This window comes from Falco peregrinus, chromosome 11, assembly GCF_023634155.1.
Source record: "Falco peregrinus isolate bFalPer1 chromosome 11, bFalPer1.pri, whole genome shotgun sequence".
In the NCBI taxonomy this organism is placed as follows: domain Eukaryota; kingdom Metazoa; phylum Chordata; class Aves; order Falconiformes; family Falconidae; genus Falco; species Falco peregrinus.
Window position 1 is genome coordinate 20734950 of NC_073731.1, and position 19346 is coordinate 20754295.

General features: G+C 39.2%; 1 long non-coding RNA gene across 1 annotated transcript in view; it reads right to left on the reverse strand.

Moving 5' to 3' along the window:
* Positions 1–2601: 2601 nt before the first annotated feature.
* The window catches only part of LOC129785358 (uncharacterized), a 96803-nt gene continuing 80058 nt past the window's right edge, over positions 2602–19346 (reverse strand). The window contains exons 5-6 of the long non-coding RNA XR_008749311.1: positions 10244–10350; positions 2602–6262 (exon numbers count right to left, since the gene is read on the reverse strand). This is a non-coding gene — a long non-coding RNA (uncharacterized LOC129785358). The remainder of the gene's footprint in view (positions 6263–10243; positions 10351–19346) is intronic.

Below are 19346 nucleotides of genomic sequence, written 5' to 3' on the forward strand. Positions count from 1 at the left end.
TGTGACATCTATGTGGTTGCTCATGAGTGTTCTGCAGTTACATAGATTATATAGTGTAGTAAGTGACAGAAGAACAATGTATCCTATTTTGAAAGGGAGCATTTGTAGTTTTCGCTGGACAAAACCAACTTCCACATCTCTCGTAGAGGGGAGTATCCTAAATCTACTTAATCCAGTGCATTATGCAAATACAGTAAACCTTGAAGATTTCGGGCAGTTCACCCAGGTTTTCCTAGCCTTCCTTTATGAGGATACAGCATCCTTGCTCTCTGAAACCACTTCTACAAGGCACAGTGTATTAAACTTTATAAAGATTATTTGTGGAAAAATGGTTTCTTTGTCATTCAAGATGTGGTTTTAGGCCTATAATTTCCTTCAAGTGAGCACAATTCCGCTAACAGCAGTATATTATTTTGACAGTAAGTCAGTTGGCATAAGACTTCATTGTGTATGCCTTTTGTTTATATAATCCTTCCTAACAGTAACAAGGTGTTTACTGTTCAGCAAACACATTTTATTTTAACTGCCAACAGTAAAACTGTCTGATAAAGTTTGATTTAGCTAAAGAAAGCAAGTTCTCATTTAGCCCAAATAAATCCATGGTGCTATAGACAGCTGTTTGGAGTACATAATCCCCCAAGTTCTTATAGCGAGGCAACTCTTGCTATTGAATGAGCGAGAGAGAGCAGGCTCAGCTGTTCAGGATGTGCTCCATTACAACTGTAATCTATAGCATCGTACTGCCATATTGTGAAAGCATTACTCACATTCAGCGGCAGTGAAGCAAATACTCCTCTGACAGATGCTCTACAGACTGACAGCTGACACCCTAAGCTGAGCTCTATAGATTTTTCACTAAACATGTCCTGCAGCCTGGATCAATGTGGTCTGGCTGTCTGCTGCTCCCTGCTCTCCTGCGAAGAGATCAACATCTAATACTGTTTCTGCGAGATTCTCAGGGAGTTAACTGTCTCCAAGTGGAAAAAGTTCAGATTTCAGAGAAACAATGAACACAGACACTTCTCAAAATAACAGCAGTTTGCTGCTTGGGAGAAAGAAGAATTCGTAAGCCTAAAGGCATTTTTCTTCCATTTTATGGCTGACTTTTATCCTGGAGAAATTTGCCAAAGAAATGTGATTTTTAAGGCTGATATTACGAAAACTTTTGAGAGCAGCAGGGGAGAAATAGTTGATCTGTCACATGGACTCCAAAAATGTTGTCACTATCAAATGCAAAGCAAAAAAGACTCCAATATTTGCTTCCTGCCAAAATCAGAGTATACAGCAAGAGCGGGTACACAGGCAGAGGTCAGGATGTGCACAGTAAGCCAATGCTGCACTTCCATTTTAAAGAAAAAGCTGTAGAATTAATCATTTTACTGTAACGACTATAGCAATCTTCTAACCTTAACCCCAAAGCACTGGTAAAGCAGTTTTCCTCTTTTTCCCCCCTTTTTTCTTTTATAGGACTACTTCATTAACACTGCTCCTGCTCCCATTGAAGTCACCAGCAGAACTCCTGTAATTCACTGAGAAGAGAAGCTTGCCCATTAAGCGGTTGTGGTTTGGAAAATGCTTTCAGGAATGATAATTAGTTCAAAGCTGAAAAGCAGTCACTTACCTACAGTGAACATAAGGAACAAGCAGAGAAAAAACACAAGCTGGTTTTGAAGTGTGTCAAAAGAGGTTTAACTATAGTTTCTGCACTGGAATTTAGGGACAATTGGGTTGGGTTTTGTTCTCTGTTATTATTTGTGCCATCTTCAGATGGTCTAGATGCCAAGATTATAATCATACATTAGATCTGGGAGTTCCTGGAAGGGCAACTAGCTCTGCTTCTGATTTTCATCCTGCCACAGTGCGCATTGCATGGAAAGACAAACAGATGTGTACGCCTTCTTGAAGAAGGATTTCCATAGTAGGCTTACTTGCAAAGAACTGAAATTCCTCCTTCTGACTGAGCGGCTTCATGTTTAGAAAGTACATCTCAGAGCTACCTTTTTGACTTTCAGTGTATTGATTCACTCCTTGTTTGGTTGGGCTTTGCCTTTAAACTCACATTGCATTAGATTTTGTAAATGTATGTGTAAAAGGTAAACAATTGTGTGATTATGTGATAATTGAATGAAGGCTACTCACTAAAGTGTGGTGGGTAGACCCTGGCTGGATGCCAGGTGCCCACCAAGCTGCTCTATCACTCTAACCCTCAGCAGGACAGGCAGGGGGGAGAAAATAAGATGGAAAAAAAATGCATGGGTCAAGATAAAGGCAGTTTCATAAAGCAAAAGCTGCATGGATGCAAAGGAAAACAAAAGATTTATGCTCTACTCCCCATCAGCAGGTGAAGTCCAGCCACTTCCTCGGAAGTAGGGCTTCAGTACCCACAGCAATTGCTTTGGAAGACAAATGTCATAGTAACGAGTATCTCCCCTCCTCTTCCTTTCCCTCAGGTTTTATTGCTAAGCAGACATCATATGGTATGTAATCACTTGGGGTCAGCGGTACTGGCTCTGTCCCCTCTCAAGATCTCACCCACCTCCAGCTTACTGGTGAGAGGGGAATATTGGAAAGACAGCCTTGATGCTGTTCCAAGCACTGTTCAGCAGTAGCCAAAACACTGGTGTGTCACAAACACCTTTCTAGCCACCAATACAAAGCACAGCACCGTGAGCGCTGCTGTGGGGAAAATTAACTCCATCTCAGCCAGACTCAATACATAAAGAAACAGAGAATGGAGTAACTGGCAACAGTGCTGCAAAAGAGGGAGGCATATAGGCAAGTGTGTTTATAATTTGAAAGGGAAACAAAGTAACACCACTGAAAATATTTAGGATTATCTGATAAATGTATTTTCTCCCTGGTTTCCACAAATTGCTGTTGTGTTATAACTCTAGAGAACACCACAGTGCGTAGGACAGCAGATTCTATGTCTTTGCATGGCCACACCAGAAATTCCAGTTATCTTTACAATACCAGTCCTGACAACAATGAAAATGCCGTTAAAAAAACCACTCACCCTCAGCAATATTCACTGCAAGATGTAAAAAAGTTTTCTCCCCTTACAGCAACTTTGCTGAGGTAATCGAATTTGTATTGAACATCGCAATGCACAGTGTTACATACCTACTTGCACACTTGTACCAGAACCAGGCCAGCAACATCCTCTGTGCCTGTCAGCTTAACTGATACCATGCTTGAATACATGGTGCATCTAATTTATTAATGAGGAAGATCTTGCAAGAAACACATTGTTGTTACATTAAGTGTATGCTATTATTTAATCAATAAAACCACACATTAAACACTGCACGGTCAGAAAAGAAAGGATTTAAAGATAATTACCAAATCACTGCACTTATAAAAAAAGATCAATAGACATGTAACACAACATAATGGATTAGAGAGATCTTTGTCAGAAAGGTATGCCCTTGCTTCATATAAACTAATTTAGTTCTAGTTAGGCAAAACCGTTAAAATGCACTGCTTTGTACAAGAAGCTATCAAAAACTCATCAGTGTAGAGAGCTGAAAGCAAAAGATGGTGCAACCCCAAAGAAAAAACATTAAACATCAAATACGGCCTCCAAGGAGGTATGAGATGCAGATGGCCCATAATCAGATTGCCCAAGCCATGTATCTCCTCACAAAATCATCCCAACTGTTCAGAGCAGGTTCCTTATTTTATCTGATCCTTTTAGAATCAGAATGAGCAGCTTTTATAGGGTCCTGTTTCTCCTTTAAAGCCCTTAGTCACTGTTACTGGAGAGCAATTACATATTTTATAGTTAGCATCACCTCTAGTGATCATTTTCCTGCCAACATTGATGTTAACACACAAACAAAAAATTCCGGCCGCAAATGGTTTAATGGCTGCAATTAGGCTGATAACACAGCCTGTTCCAAATAGAGAAGATGGAACTGTCTGAAGTAAACCTAGCAAGCCTCTAAAATGATTTATGCCTTGACAAAGACTGTGTCCATGAGTCTGTCTAGATACGGGCCCATGCAGGCTGCCTTCTAGGCATAAACATATATGAGGAAAAGTCCATGGTAATTTTTTTTCTAGTTCTACAGTAACCTAGTAATAATAACATTCCAATTTTAAAACAGTTTCTAGATAAAAATTTCAAGGCATTTCCCAGTGACGATGCCATTTTACAAAGGGTGAAACAATGTTAAGTAGCTAACAAAACATCACTTTAACATAACTGCATTCAGGGTTCATGCAGATTTTGGGAAGAAGGCTCTGTGTTCATATCTGCCAGGGCTCCGCTAGCATGCAGGCATCTCAGGGGTTTAGTGCCAAGGCCATCAACGGCTCCTGTCCTGCACCCCCCAGGGCTCTCAGCTGAAGGAAAGCAGCAGACAGTGTATGGCATGCTGACCATCAGGGGTTGATGCGTGGTCCTGGGGTGCTCCATTTTGCCTGGAAAAGCAAGCACAGAGGAGCAAGGAACTCATACTCTGTGCTGAGATCCAGCATCATCCTTCCTGGAAGCACTGGAGAGGCAGAGACACAAGCTGTCAACAGACTGCTCCTCTGGTCCTTCCTCAGCCCCTCCAGCAGAGCAGAGAGTTCGATGGAGGATGTCCCCAACATACTGACTCTTTTTTCCCCAACAGTGTAGCAGGAAGCCAGTGAGAGAACCGGGAGAGGGAGGAACGGCTAGCAGCAACAGCACTGGGATCCAGTATCAACACACTAGTTATGAAACAAAGCACTTCAGGATGCAACTGGAGAACACATATGCACCAACCAACAAAAATACAAATGAAATTCTCAACAATGTTGTTCCTGAGGCTTGCAGGAGAACCATAAGTAAGCCAGTCAAAGTCATCAGCTTGCTGCTGAACACAAGAACATAGATATTAATGGGGTTATTGCTCTAAGCATCCCAAATACTCAGGTCAGACTGACCTTGGCCAAACGTGACAGCCTGTAAAACAGGCTTTGTACGTTCCTGTCTTTCGGCAGATCTTGCAGAAAATGCTCACACAGACATGCAGCGTGTCTGCAGCAAAACCAAGAAAATCCTCAGCTCACTGGTATTCACAAGTATACAGAAGAAGTAAGGCTGAAATTGAACCTTATGTCTGAAGAGTTGGCACCAGCCATTAGGAAAATTTATACTACTTTAATTCTACTTTGGGGGCTGAAATATTTTGAAGACTTTGACTGATGTTGTACAGAAGGGTGAATTTTGCTCTGCTGTACTGAAATATATAACCATTAGTTCCTAAGTGTAGAAAAATATGTCTCCGAATACCTCGTTTGAGGTACATTCTCATAGACTTTGGTAATTACCAATAAAAAGGGACTCCCTTCATGCTTAGAAATTTCTTAGAAGAATCTTTATAGCCTCCTTTATAATCATCTACCTCTACCATAATATAACAGAAAAATTTGTGGAAGATGGTTAAGAAGAACTTACATTAACTAAATACAGCCTATAGAAACTGTGAGGGAAAAAACAACAGAAAAGATAGCATACATGACTATAAATTAATTTAACTCTTTTAGAGAGGAATCTGGGTGTATCTGCTTTATGTGTACACTGCAAATGCTATATTAACTGTGGCAGTAGAAGTACATCAAACAAGAACCAGATACATCACAGAATTCTTTACTGTTCAGATTTTATATTAAATCTTGCAATGGGCTTTATATTATTGTTGTTTCAAAATCTCAATGAGTTTTCTGGTCCTTGTCTTCAAGATTGCGCACATGGGCTTAACAGCAGTGTATATTCAGGGAGTATGCAAGTACAGCTGAGTTTTGCAATGCTTTCAGGTCTGGCCTTCAGCTTCCAGCTCCAGATAATATGTCTTTAATACATACTCATTATCATTATTAGATGCAGCATCTATTGATTCTTTGAAAAAGGTTGGAAGTGGAAGAGATCTGCAAGGCCAAACACCAAGACAAAGTTAAGATGCACAATATTTGACAATCAAGTACCTTTAAACGATTCGACATTGTGGGGTAGTTTCTTCACTTCCTTCAGGAAATTATTTCATCACCTAGAGAAGCAAACCACAGGAGAATCTTCACCTGAAACTTCCCTAGGTTTTCATTGTCCAGATCGAACTGTTTCATCTGCATGGGGTTGCCAACCAATATCCCTTCTTTCATGCACGTTAGGACTGCAGCAAAGAAAACTGGTAAAATGACAGCCAAGCATATTCTGCTTATTCTGTTGCCAGTGCTTCAGCTGTGTAGCTTCCAGTGAAAACTTTACATGTACTCTCTCAGGGACCTGTAACTGGTACAAGAAAATAAATGTTATTTCACATCAAAAGCTGCTGTACTTGTATTTTATATCTCTTCCATATACATGCACATGTAGAGTCATAAACCCAATTAGACCAAAAGGGCATATGCACATCCTTAGAGAGAGAGAGCTCAGTCCTGACAGTGTTATATGTTTTGGCTACAACTGTGTATATGTTTATACAGGCATGCGCATGTGTGTTTTGTCATCATATGGTATCACTGCATTCAGGACAGCTGAGGCTATAAGCTTATCCTTTCTGCATATTTATGTGACAGAAATGTGGAAGCTCTCCTCTGATTAAACAGAAGTTTCACAACACTCTTCACTTCTCTCCCACCCAGAGAGAAATGTTTTCTGCATTTCACAATCAGGACTTCAACATTTACAACTGGACCATCTCTCCCTCTTTCTAAACTGGAACTTCTAAGCCCCTACTTGGAGCATAGTGCACGCATCCATTTCTCCTGCATATGGCCCGAAACGATGACCTGTGATCTTTCCTGAGCTTGTACCCACTCCCCTCAGAAATCCTGTGTAACCGAGAACAGAAAGTCTTTACAGTTTTCTAGGGCTTTTTTACCCCTTTTCCCAGAAGTTTTTGGTCCAAAGCTGCTCTACGCTTACAGTCTGCACTGAAACAACAGCAGGGAGAAAAGAATTTGCTCTTGTCTCTCGTTTTGTATATTAAAGTTTGCATTGAAAAGATGATGGCTCAGGCACATTACTTCTAGGAGAATAAACTTTCAGATGAAATCACCTTAGAAACCAAGGGAAGTCTTGTATCTGTACCTGGTACAAAGTGCCCATCTCCACATCATCACAAAATAGGAGAGCTCAATGTGCCTTCCCACCCCCCCACCCCCCTTATGAAAATGCCACTAAAATGGAACTGGGCCAATTCTCTGCAGTGCAAGGAGGAGGTCAACTGTGTAGACTTCAGGGTACAGCTTTGCATCTGTAATGGTGAAAAACGTGGCTGAATGTTTTCCTGATCTCATGTTTTAAACGTGTTTATTTGATTTTATTTTGCCAGCAAATTTATGCAAGTATGATTTATATGTAATAATCCCCATATTTTTTTAATTACCTTGCCATAAAACCTGAATAACTCCCCCTACTTTGATCTCTAACACATTCTGGAGAATACTGCAGCAGGCATGCCTAAATCAGTTAAGCCATGCACAGAGCTGTTCCTGGAGGGAAGCTTTCCCACATCAGAAGATTGTGTAATAAAACTTAACACAGCTCATTAATTTTCTCTCTTAACCAATGCATCTGACAAGAAGTGACTTTGAAAACCTAAAGGAATGACACAACTCTTATGCCTTGCGTGAAACATCTGTTTCCAGCTCCTTTGCTATTAAATTGACATCTTTTTATTTGAAAAGTTCCTTTTATTTCCCAACTTCCTGCAATTGGTAATGTATATATCCCAAAGAGCTTAAATTCACAGCTTTTAAAACTTGATTAACTAAATGCTGGGTTATTCCTGTCCCAGAGGAATAATGCCTCTTTTGCACAGACAGATTAAGTGGTACAACCATGCTTATTAATCAATTATTAAGAATTTGTTTTTTCAAGCAATGTCAGACTTCATAAAGCATCAAAACAGACTTGAAATCCCCAAATAATGTAAACAGCAGTTGATTACATATGAAAAATATTAGCATTCTCGGATCTGGAAAATCGATAGAATGTGAGCATGTCATATGCACTTTCTTGTCCATGAAGGCCACAGAAAATATCATGTTTCCAATGATGAAAACCTGCAAAGTTAGTCAAAAAAGCAGAATTCTTGTGTGAAGACTTAAGGCGATTTTTGGGAGAAGCAAAACACCTTAATTACAATGATTTTGCCTTTACACCCATATTCATATTATACTTCTCCCTTCAATTCACAGTTCCTGGTATATTGAGGAAGGGAAGACAAAAAAAGCCTGGCAAGCTTCTTCTAGACCATCAAAGACATCTGCTTTTACATGCAGATATCAAGCATAGCTGAATTCTGGAAGATGATTCAGTTCTACCCTGATGAACAAGACGAATGCATTTAATTGCATGATGTGTTTGTATAGCAGTTAAGTATTGTTTTGGTAGCTCTGGTAAACCAGCTACACCCTACCAGCTAATGCAATTTCAAGATCGTTGAACTTGTTCATACACCCCTGCACCTTTAAAAATCTTTAATCTTCAGCACAGTTCAGCATTAAGGGAGACATGTCCAGGTGTGAGAGATTAGAATTTACAAGTAAGGCCACAAAATGGATAAGACTGCATTTAAAAAAATAATAATAATAATCTGTAATTTTTCTTTTCTACATAGTTAACAAAAAACATGGAGAATTTAAGAAATTAAATATTCTTAACAGGTGTTTATGAACATAACTTAACAAAACAGGTTCTTCCAATTCTGTTTCTTGAGATGTTGGTCAAATGTACTCTATTTTTCTTGTAAAAGAAGGCTTAGCAGCGTGAAACTGTAATAAAATAGGACTCAATCTTTAATTTGAGACAATATAGAAAAAAACAGGTACATTTTTTCATGTTATGGCTTCCTCCTAGTATCTTGATTGCTTTAAGCAGATGCCTTTTTTCTAAATGATCCAAAGACTGTCGGCAAAGACCCAATCCTGGAAGTCATTCAATCTTCAGACGTGATTTTAAATAAGATTAATTGTCATCACCCTGAAATCACACCTGCCTCAGTGGAACTATTTAAATATATAAAGTCCATGCTAGAGCCTTTGCTGGATGGGGATCTGAAAGAAAAGCAACTAGGGAATAGCTTGGTTATCGAGGGGGAGCTTTCCCTCCTCTTCCTTTTTCCTAGGCTGTGTCATCGGCTTTGCATGGCGTGTGAATCCGAGCCCAATGCTCAGCTGCTGTCTGTGTGCCTGGATGTTGCTCACTCTCCTGATCCAGTTTCTAGGGGAAGAATGTCAAGTTTTGCCAGATCTGCTCTTAACCCCTGTCAGTCCCAAATGTGGGCCTTTTTCTTACACACACCATGCAGATGATTTGCACTCAAAGGAGTGGGTTAGTATGTCTTTTAAACTATCTTTATACTGCAGTATAAGTTGTGCCCATTATCAAATAAAGCATGAAGGGTTGTAGCAGACTGGCAATTAATGTTTTGATTTTACAGTTCCAGTTAAATAAAATGCTCAACAGAAAGACAAAAAGAAGGAAAGGGAGGGAAAATATGTCCCTTCTAACATTGCCAAGCTATGCAGTAAGTGGGAAAATAAGGCAGTATGAGTCCAAGACGAACACAGTTTGTATGATTTATAGGATCAGGAGAACCAAGCAAGCAACGAGATTTTTGACACATGTGGGGAGGAATGCAGTCCTTAACCCATGCAGTCCATTTATTTTGGGGAACAAGAAGGTAGCTGAAAGGTACATTATAATATGAATTAACCCTAATATTTGCACTTTGGTACCATCTTGGTCCATCACTGGCACTTTTTAAACCATGGTTTGAACAGACATGCAGGAATAAACTTGCATCTGGCAGGGAGTGGACCACCTGTTCTCTCCCAGCCCTCTTTGCTGTGGTTCTGCTATTCCTTTCATCAGAGCTTAGCTTATTTTTCTTTCCTTTTATTTTTATATAACAGAGATAGCCAGCCTTGCTAGTCCTAGATGTTTCGTACCAAGATCTCAACAGGGTGGGACGTGCATGATTCACTTGAGGACCTGTTGAAGAGCAGGTCTGGGCTGCCTTGCAGCTGAATCCCAGGGCATCTGGGTGGCATCAGCATTAGCAGCTGTAGCCACTTGCTCTGTCCCATGGAGGAGCTTCAGGTTGCCCAGAAGTCTCCATGCTAGCCAAGCACACAACAGAGACTTGCTTTGGGAGCCCCATCTTAACTGCTTAAACACTTCAAGCATGTTACAGATTGGCCACCCTTGCCCCATGAAGTGATTAACATCACCATATTATCAGTGAAGGAATAATTAACTTACCCATGTTCACACAGGAAGACTATGGCCAAACTGGTAATAAGATCCAGATTTGCTGCCTCCCACTCTGCTGCACCACAGAAATGTGACATATTTCCACAAGCTGTGCCCTAGAAGACAACCGAAAGAGACAGGGAAAAGTCATATAGGAAGAAAAATCACCAAGCAGTGTATGGCAATACAAATACCTCTGCTGCGGTGGTGGTTTAGTGTTTGCAAGTATTAAGGAAAATAAAGGAACTGTCCAAACTTTCCAGAAACAATTTCCCTTTAGGGGGTCTGAGGAAAGAGGTTCATAAGGCAAAGAACGAAAGCTTTCATCTGGGTTATTTTTCCTACCGTATAAAAGAGGAGATAGAAATTGCAATTTGGAGAACCAGCGGAGGGGAGAGGGAAGTAAAGACAGGCTGAATCATGTTTAATAAAACGGTTTATAGTCATTCCTAGCAGGATCCTATCCAGCTGGCACATCACGTTCCTATCACAAGCTGCACTCAGTGAATCAAAGGGTGTGTTATTGCTCCAGCAATATCACCTAGACCCATTTAACCTCACTGTAGGGACAGCATTTTTTCCTAGTAAATCTAGGCTACCAGAAAGCATTGTATCATGATTAAACTTAGTTTCACACATTCTGCTTCTGCCTAATATTCCAGCCTGAACCAGGCCCAGCCTGGTCATTCATAACAGAAGAAACCAAAATTATCAAAATAAATACAGGCTCACATCAGTGATGCTGAGGACTACAAAGAAGAGAGAAGAACAGTGGTGAAATTTTCTCTATGCAGAAAGCCAGCCTAAAATTTATGCAGCACATTTTTTTTTCTTTTTCTTCACTAATATACCAAAAGTAACTCACTGTAGTGTGTAGAACTGGGTACGAGCCTTGCACAGGGGGCTAAGAGAAAATAAAGTGCCATCCCAGTCTCTTTCATACCTCATCTTCACATTTCTTTCACCAGTAACTATTTTCTTTCTCTTCCATTTAATAGTTTTTCTCCTCCACTAGAGCAGAAATTCAAAACATAAAACGCAGCGCTCCTTTTAGTGTATGTTTAAACCCACATAGTAGAAAACTTTCCGCTTTATTCATAAAGCCTTACTTATTGAACCTTTGGATTTCGTTTGTATCCAAGATATAAAAAAACAGCACAGTGAAAGATTCCAACACAAAGAAACTATAGATGAAAAAACACACAATTTACGTGACTTATGAAAAACGATGTTACTACACAATGTAACTATAGAGAATGCACAGAATGAGTTCAATTGACAGTTCAGGAATTATGATACAAGGCAAGCATATGCAAATTATGAGTCACTCCTCAGTGGATGTCAGGAAGCATAATTAGTTCCAGCACAAAGTTGTCCAACAGGTCTGAGCTTATTGCAGGAACAACTTTATTAAGGGCATCATGCATGACTTAGGCAAGTAACCACATTTACAAATGAAGCGAGACCGGCTTTGAGATCCACACAAATGGAAAGGTTTGAAAAATTGCCAATAATATGTATAGACAATGCCAAGTTACTCTTGAATCTATATATATGCCAAATCAGTTGCATATACTGCGTATCAGCCTAGTGATACAGGAAGAGAGGCAGTAAAGCTGTGCCTAAGATGTGGGTGCCATTGGAATTTTGCAGCTGTGCTTGAGCTGTAATTGGAACCAGCGCTGCTCTGAACCAGCTAGCTCTGGAAATGAAAAGGGAGATGATCCCTGAGGTCATCTGTGCCATGCCCTTACAGTTCTGCGTTGTTTTCCTAAGAGGGCCTTTGAACATGTGGTGTGAAGCTGTGCTTTCCAACATGTGGCTCTGCCTCTTCTGTAGGAGCGAAGGCACCTCTCTGTAATGTGTGCAGAGGCTTCCACACCAACTTTGAAAGGCACCGTGGAGGCATGAGGTCCCTTAGACTTAAGGTCTGAGGGTGCACAGCACTAGAATATCAAAATCTAGTTTAGAAAAAACTAACTGCATTCTACTGTGTCATAACTGGTTTATTTCCTACATGTTTAAGCAAATGCAGAGTCAACTCTCGATATCATAGAACTGTTATAACTGCAAGTTCCTATCTAGGCTCACATTACAAGTACAGCATGACCAACAACTATTAATAACATCTTAAACTGCTCCAAACAAACAGCTCTTGATTCTTTTATAGGACTAAATTACATAAATTAACAGGAAGATGCAAGAAGCAATGCTCATTAAATGTTTTTAATGTGTTTGCTTTGCACTAAAGCACAACAGCTTGTAAAACTGTTTTTACAATTTTTGTGGTAACACAAGCCAGGAAGCATTTTAGTGCAGCTAATTCTCTTAGATTGGTTAGAAAAGCACCATCATTTGAACTTTTCCAGTGACCCTTTCTGTTAGGAAAAGCAGTGGTAGATCTATGTCCTTGTAGAAAAGGAATGCTTGATATAGCTATTAAAATATCCATGGTCAGCTAAATTTTGTTTTCCATCTGGTGTTTTCATTTGCACCTATGAAAAGTGAGCACACAAAAAATGCCACCATTTTGATGAGGTGTTTTTCACAGCCACAAAGTGCAGAAGTGTAGGGCTCTGCTAGGCAATGAGAAGCTAAGCTAACTCTACATCTATTAGAGGTATCATTTCTCCTTGGAAGTGCTGTCACACTTTAATTCTCTTCCACACTGACTCTGAAATTTTTGGATTTTCTCTGAAATCACATAATCATCTCCACACTTTGTTGCCCCATTTATAAACTAGGGATAGTACTTTCCAGCTCTGAATGTCACAAAAACATATTTTCTGGAAGGAAGTCTATCATTGGTTTCCACTTTCAAATCTCTACTCAATGAAACAAACTCCACAGCTTATTAGAGGCATCTGTATAATTACCCCCTTCTGGCAGGAAGTCTGCGCATTTGCTTACAAGTACAGAATATTCCCACCAGCATAAGAGTTACACTGGTTTACTTTAGATGGGGCATCCTTTTTCTTTTTTTGTATTTTATGGAATATTCACCTTAGTAGCAAGAAAACCTTAGAAGACCCATTTTGAATTCATTCTTTTCTACTGGCATTTACATTCCCATTTCCGGCTGTAGGTATAGCTGCGTGTGAAGACCTGGGAAAGCCAAAGATGGCTGGGATTTGAGGAAGTAATGAAGCCAGAAAAGGGGAAACGAGCTAAAGAAGTGAGCAGGAGTAGCAACCACAGAGGACAAGATATTATATTATAAAAAATTATGTTTAACTAGACCTGAAGTTAGGTGTTCTGAAATCTGACAGGAACAGAAGACTTTGCTTTTACTCTCTTGTTCAGCTAGATCTCACTTGTTCACTAGACCTGCTCGCCAGATATGGTCCATTCATGAAGCAATATCCTTTACCCACAGAGACCTGCAGTTCAGGTGGGGTTAAAAACCCCAAGGCATTTCACACCAACCCCTGGTTCTTCAGTCTTCTAAGGTCCATGGCTGGAAAGCTCCCTTACTCCAAGCAGGCAAAAAAAATCTTTCCCCATGAAGAACGAATGTGAAGTTTCTACAGAATATAAATTTCAATAAAGATGTAAAATGGAGGAGCTACTGTGAATGCTAAAAAAAAAATAAAATCTTTCAAACATGATCAGAGCCGACACCAATAGGCCAAAGCCTTATGTCTACTAGTTTATAGCAGAGCTACTAGGACAACAGACATGGCTGTTGTGGGACTTATGTTCAGAAGCAGAAACACTGGTGCATTCAAGAAGGGATTGAACGCGTTCCTTCTTTCAACTGTATTTTGCCAAGCAGGCCCTGTAGATCTGGCCCTTGCACCCAAACTTTGCATGTTGGGACACAGGAAAATCTTATCCCAAACAAGAGCTTTCCATAGCTGTGTCCTGAGGTGTCACCCACACAGACTCCCGTTTGTCATCCTCATGTCCTCAGCCACTTTGCTGTCACTAGGCAGCAACTTTCTGCTCTTGGTTTTCAGAGTTGCCAAAGGTTTCCTCCTCACTTTACTGCTATTTTAGGGTCTGCTAGGAAACATGAGATTTTTTGTACACAGGATGATGTTAACAATTGCAGACATTGCCTGGCTTTATCATTTCAACAGAAAACAGCAACAGCAGTAAATACGGTGTGACAGCTGTAATGATGAGAATTACTGTCCTGAAAGAGAGCTCTGTAAGGTTGATAAAGCTCTCAATTTTTTAAAAAGTTATTTCGTACTCTGAGGCATCTTAAGATCACAGGGTAAATTACGAGTACTAAAAGAGCATCAGATCTCAGAGTTTGAGCTCTCTAGCTGACTTTTACTTTAAAAGGATGTTCAGAAACTAGCAACAGTTCAGAAAAGGGTTAGAGGAATGGGTCTGTGGCTGGAAAACCTGTCTATTCCTGAAAGACTGTAGAGATTCAAACTTATCCAAGGTAATTTGAATGCTTGACTTGATCATAGTTTATAAGCTCATCCATGCCAAAAATATTTCCCATCTTATAAATCATTCAGTCTACTTTAAGCTTGTAGACAGGGATATGAAAAAGTCCAATGCCTAGAGCAGACAAAATCAGACTAAAAATAATGTGCATTTTTACTAGGGAGGCAAATTAGCACTAAAATAGTCTACTTGAGGACATAATATATTCCCTGCCACTTGAAGACTTAATAGCAAAACCAAATGCCTTTCTAAAAAAAATAAGCTTTGGTTGAACTCAAGTCTATAAGCCTGATGTGAGAATGCCTGGCAGAAATGGCTAACAGGTCATCGTTAGGATCTGTCCTCTCTCTTGAAATCCAGGAATCAACACAAGAGCTGCAGTCCTGCGGGAATATTTTCACACCTTTAATAGTACTTGTCTGCACATGTAAGCACTGCCAAATTTAAACTGTCTGGATACAGAAGAAAACAAATGTGATGGATCTCTGCAAGCATCCGAAAGCAATGGCAAATAATTGACCTAGTTCACTGCAGAATTAGAACATGAATAAAAGTAACACAGTTCTGATCTATCTGTGACCAGCAGCCCACTGAGTGACATTCACCAATGATAAAGGTCGTACCCGGCTTGGGGTTTCTACCAAAAGTGCCTGCTGAATGCAGAGGCATGGTGCTGCACAAGAGCAGGGTGCCTCTGTGTCCCCCACCAGAATATTGAGCTCAGATCACCTATCCCACAACAGTACCTACCCTCCTGGCCAAGGTATTGTGGACCTGCACCTCATAAGCCTAGCAGGGCTGACTGGTGACAGCTACTCACTGTGGTCTGTGGAGCAAAATTGGCTCATTTTGAAGTAGTTGCCCTGGCAGAGAGAAGCACAACAGTCCAACACACCCAGCATTACACCAGCAGTGTTTTGACGGGGAGTGCCTCTCAAAACCACGATCCTTGGTCCATTAATATGAATCCCTACCTCCAGAAAGTCCTGTGGAACACACCTCCTACTGTGTTGACCTATTTTAATTTCAATTTATTTTGAGATTAAGAAGAGAAGCAGTGACTCTGTGTTGACCCTTTGCAACAAAACAATGCAAAATTATACTACAAATTGTTCTTACCTGCAAAAATCAAATAGATACAGTCCGAGTTACACAAGATAAAAAAATGGTACCTCTCAGTAATTTCTAAGTGCAGACTCCTGCCCTTAACTTCATACTTTGTTCAGTTTGATTAGAGGGTTAAAATGGGGAACTTGTCTGGTAAAGCAGACTTTGTTATCAACATTTCCTGCTCCTAGCTTTACACCTCTTAAGACTAATCAGCAAAAGAAGGCAGGAACCCAGTGCAAGAGCCCAGAACTGTTCAACAATTCAGAAAAAAATAAAGGCCCAGACTGTCTCCCACTGACTACCCTTGAATCACAGCATTCTAAAAATCAAAGACTTTCTGAAAATTTCTGCTTAGTAAGAAAACCAAAAGCCAGGCTATTGCTTTACAACATATGCTTTGCTCATATATTTTGACAAGTACAGTTTACTTCTCATACGTAATACTTCCTAAGGTATTGGGAAATGCACATGGTACATTTTGTAAAGTGTGAATAATTATCGAGAAGTCACTATTGCACTCTGCTCTAAAGCCCTTAAGAAATTGAAAAGACTGGTATATTTGAGGACAAATATTATGGTATTGGAAAACATTGACAAATCTCATGTGCAAGTATTTCACTCGACTTTGGTCCACCTAAAGCTGATGGACGCTCTGCTGTGTCAGGATTATGACTACTTGATGAATGATTGTTCCAGAGGGTGACTCTTCCCCAGAAGGGCGTACTTTTCATTCTCCACCTCAGCCAAATGAATTGGCTGAACTCTTCGGGGCACTTTGTAGTGACATTCTAGAGGTCCTTTGTTATGACTTTTTTAACTAGTCATTTTAACACTGGAATGACATTTAAATGTGTGTCTACGTATACTGTATATAAAATGAATAAATAGTATATTATTTGCTTCAAAAACATCTTGACGATAACAGAACATGATTAGAATTTATGCCCTTCTGGCTCTTTTCCTATTGAAGACTTACAATTTCACCTGGCAACTCAAACCTGCAAGAACTTATTAATATTATGGGTTGGCAGAGCAAGACAGGACTATAATGACACTTGAGTAAGTCAGCCATAAGCATTAATAACTCATATGCATAGTTCAATCTTTGGAAATTTTTAAGACCATCCAAGACAGGCAACATCAAGGTCATTGTTGATTTTAGACCATGATCTGAATATATGAAAACATATTAAATATTTCAGCTGTACAAACCTCTAGAGCAATTAGAAAAGTTCTGAAACTGCACTATTAAAAATTTAACTAGACAATAAATCTAAAGATGTGGGGCACTGTCAAAGGACTTCTGTTGCTCTGTTCTTGCTTTTAACTTAATGATGATTACAAATATACATATTTCATTAAAACTATGGTTAGATCTGAAACCAAAACAACACTGGAGTTCTTGATCTGTAGCTGACTTCATTTTTCTGCAAGACATTGCTTAGGAAAAAAGCCTCTTCTTTATTAAAGTTTCATATTTTACAAGCAAATCTGAGTGCTTTTTAAACAATATTTACAATTTCCTAGGCGTATACACTGTCCTAATGGGAAAATAAACTCGATATTATAGTGAGTCAGAGCCTGCTACTTGTTTAATATCTCAATTTAGACTTCCCATATCTGGGTAGAAAAGTCACAAGAAAAATGCAACTTTTGTTAAACAAACTGCAAAATAGTCATCCCTGAGAATCTACTGGGGTACATTTGCAATCAAATAACTTTCCATGTTACTAATGCATATTTCTGCTTTCTTACTTTTCTCAAAAGGAAACTGCTCACTACTAAAATATAGCTTTTAATTTGTGGAGGGTAAAAATTTAGTACTTAATAAGCATACTTACTAAAGACTTTTAAAAAATTAATAGAAACCAAATAAATCTTGGCTATTAAAAAAAATATCTGACACACAGGTTGAGTTATACCAGCCAGCACAAGTACACAGTAAGATTCCAGATGTGCTATTTTCCTGTACACTGACAGCTATCAAACCCACCCCTGCAATAAAAAAGTCCTGAAATGGGTTTTTAATCAGGTCTAGATTTCCATTAGCCCATGAGGACTGATGTCTGTGTGTTGTGGTTTTTATTCTTTACAGCACATGCCATTGCTCTTAATATGTGGGGAACACATATTAAGTCTAAACTTTTTTTTCAGTAACCTCCTGAAATAGATTTTTTCATATTTAAATTGAAGCCAAATAAATGTTATTAACAGCTGTATTTTTACAAAATATTTGAAGGAGGGGTTAAACTCAGGATTGTTCAATTAACATTTCCCAGGCACCATGTAAGACCAGCACGTTCAATGGACGGACAATGTAAAAATAGGCTCTGAAGTATGACAAAAATATCAAGGGAATTCAAATAACATGATAAGTCTTAATACAAATAAAATAAAACCCAATCTTTGCCTTTGAAAAACATTCAGAGGCTGGCTTTGCATCTTCCTGGGGACTGTTAGATAGCTATCAATTTCTTCTTATATATTTATTGTAAACATTGGTACAAGATGTTCTGATTGTTTCCAGGAAAATCCTATTAGTTACAGTTGTATAGAAGCAATTTCACATAAAAATCATACAGCACAGTTACAGAAAAAAAGAAATCTGTAGGCATCTAGTGTAATGAACAAACCACTGTGGTTTATATCCGTTGCAAAACTGTAGCAGAACAATTGGCACCAGTAAAAATATTGCAAATTAAAGATATTAGAAGAAGCTGTTTAGGAAAAAACATCTAACCACAGTTAAAAGGCTAACAGAAAAATTTAAGTGATTACTATTGCTCGTGTTCTAAAAGGATGTAATTGACCTCAATCACATAAATAAAATAATCATGCAGACCAATATTTGGACTCATTAAAAAGCTGACATATTCCTTTACTTTGACTAGATGTCGAGAATTTGACAATTTATACCTTTGCAATGCAAAGATCCTTTGCAATTACTGCCAAAATAATAGCCCACTGTATGACAAAAATGGTCAATAATGTGAGGTTTATAAACCAGTCTGCCTTCTGCTTCTCCAGCCTAAATGTAAATAACTAATCCCCCTAAAAGCAAAACCAAAATGTATAAGAAAAACCTTACTTGAAATTTCAGTGCAAAGGAACTGTACAAATCAATAGCAAAGTTTAAATTGCTCCCCAGCAATTTCAATACAGGCTTTATTTTTGATGTGACTATGGAGAGATGTGGCTTTTCAGTAACATTAAAGAGAAGGGTTTCTGTTTTGCAATGTTAAATGAGTCATTCTACTTCTGGTTTTTAATTCATCTTTATGGCTGATGCTGGACTGAAGTAACGCCATAGTTTCATCTCCCTTTTCTCATCTACTTCAGTGCTTTGTTTCACCACAAGGACCAGCAACCAGAGCAAGAAGACCCATGTACTAAACCAAATTAAAAGTTAAAATAAGGAAATCCTGGTCCTGTTGACTTCATTAAGTTTTCTGAGCCTGCTTTTTTTCCTCCTGCCAAAGGAATATGCTGTGATCCTGCATGCTCTGTCCTACTTTGCCCATCATCTCACCTGTCCCCACAGCTGGAGAAATGCTGCAGTGAGCAGGCAAATTCAGAGTATGGCACTGGAAGGGCA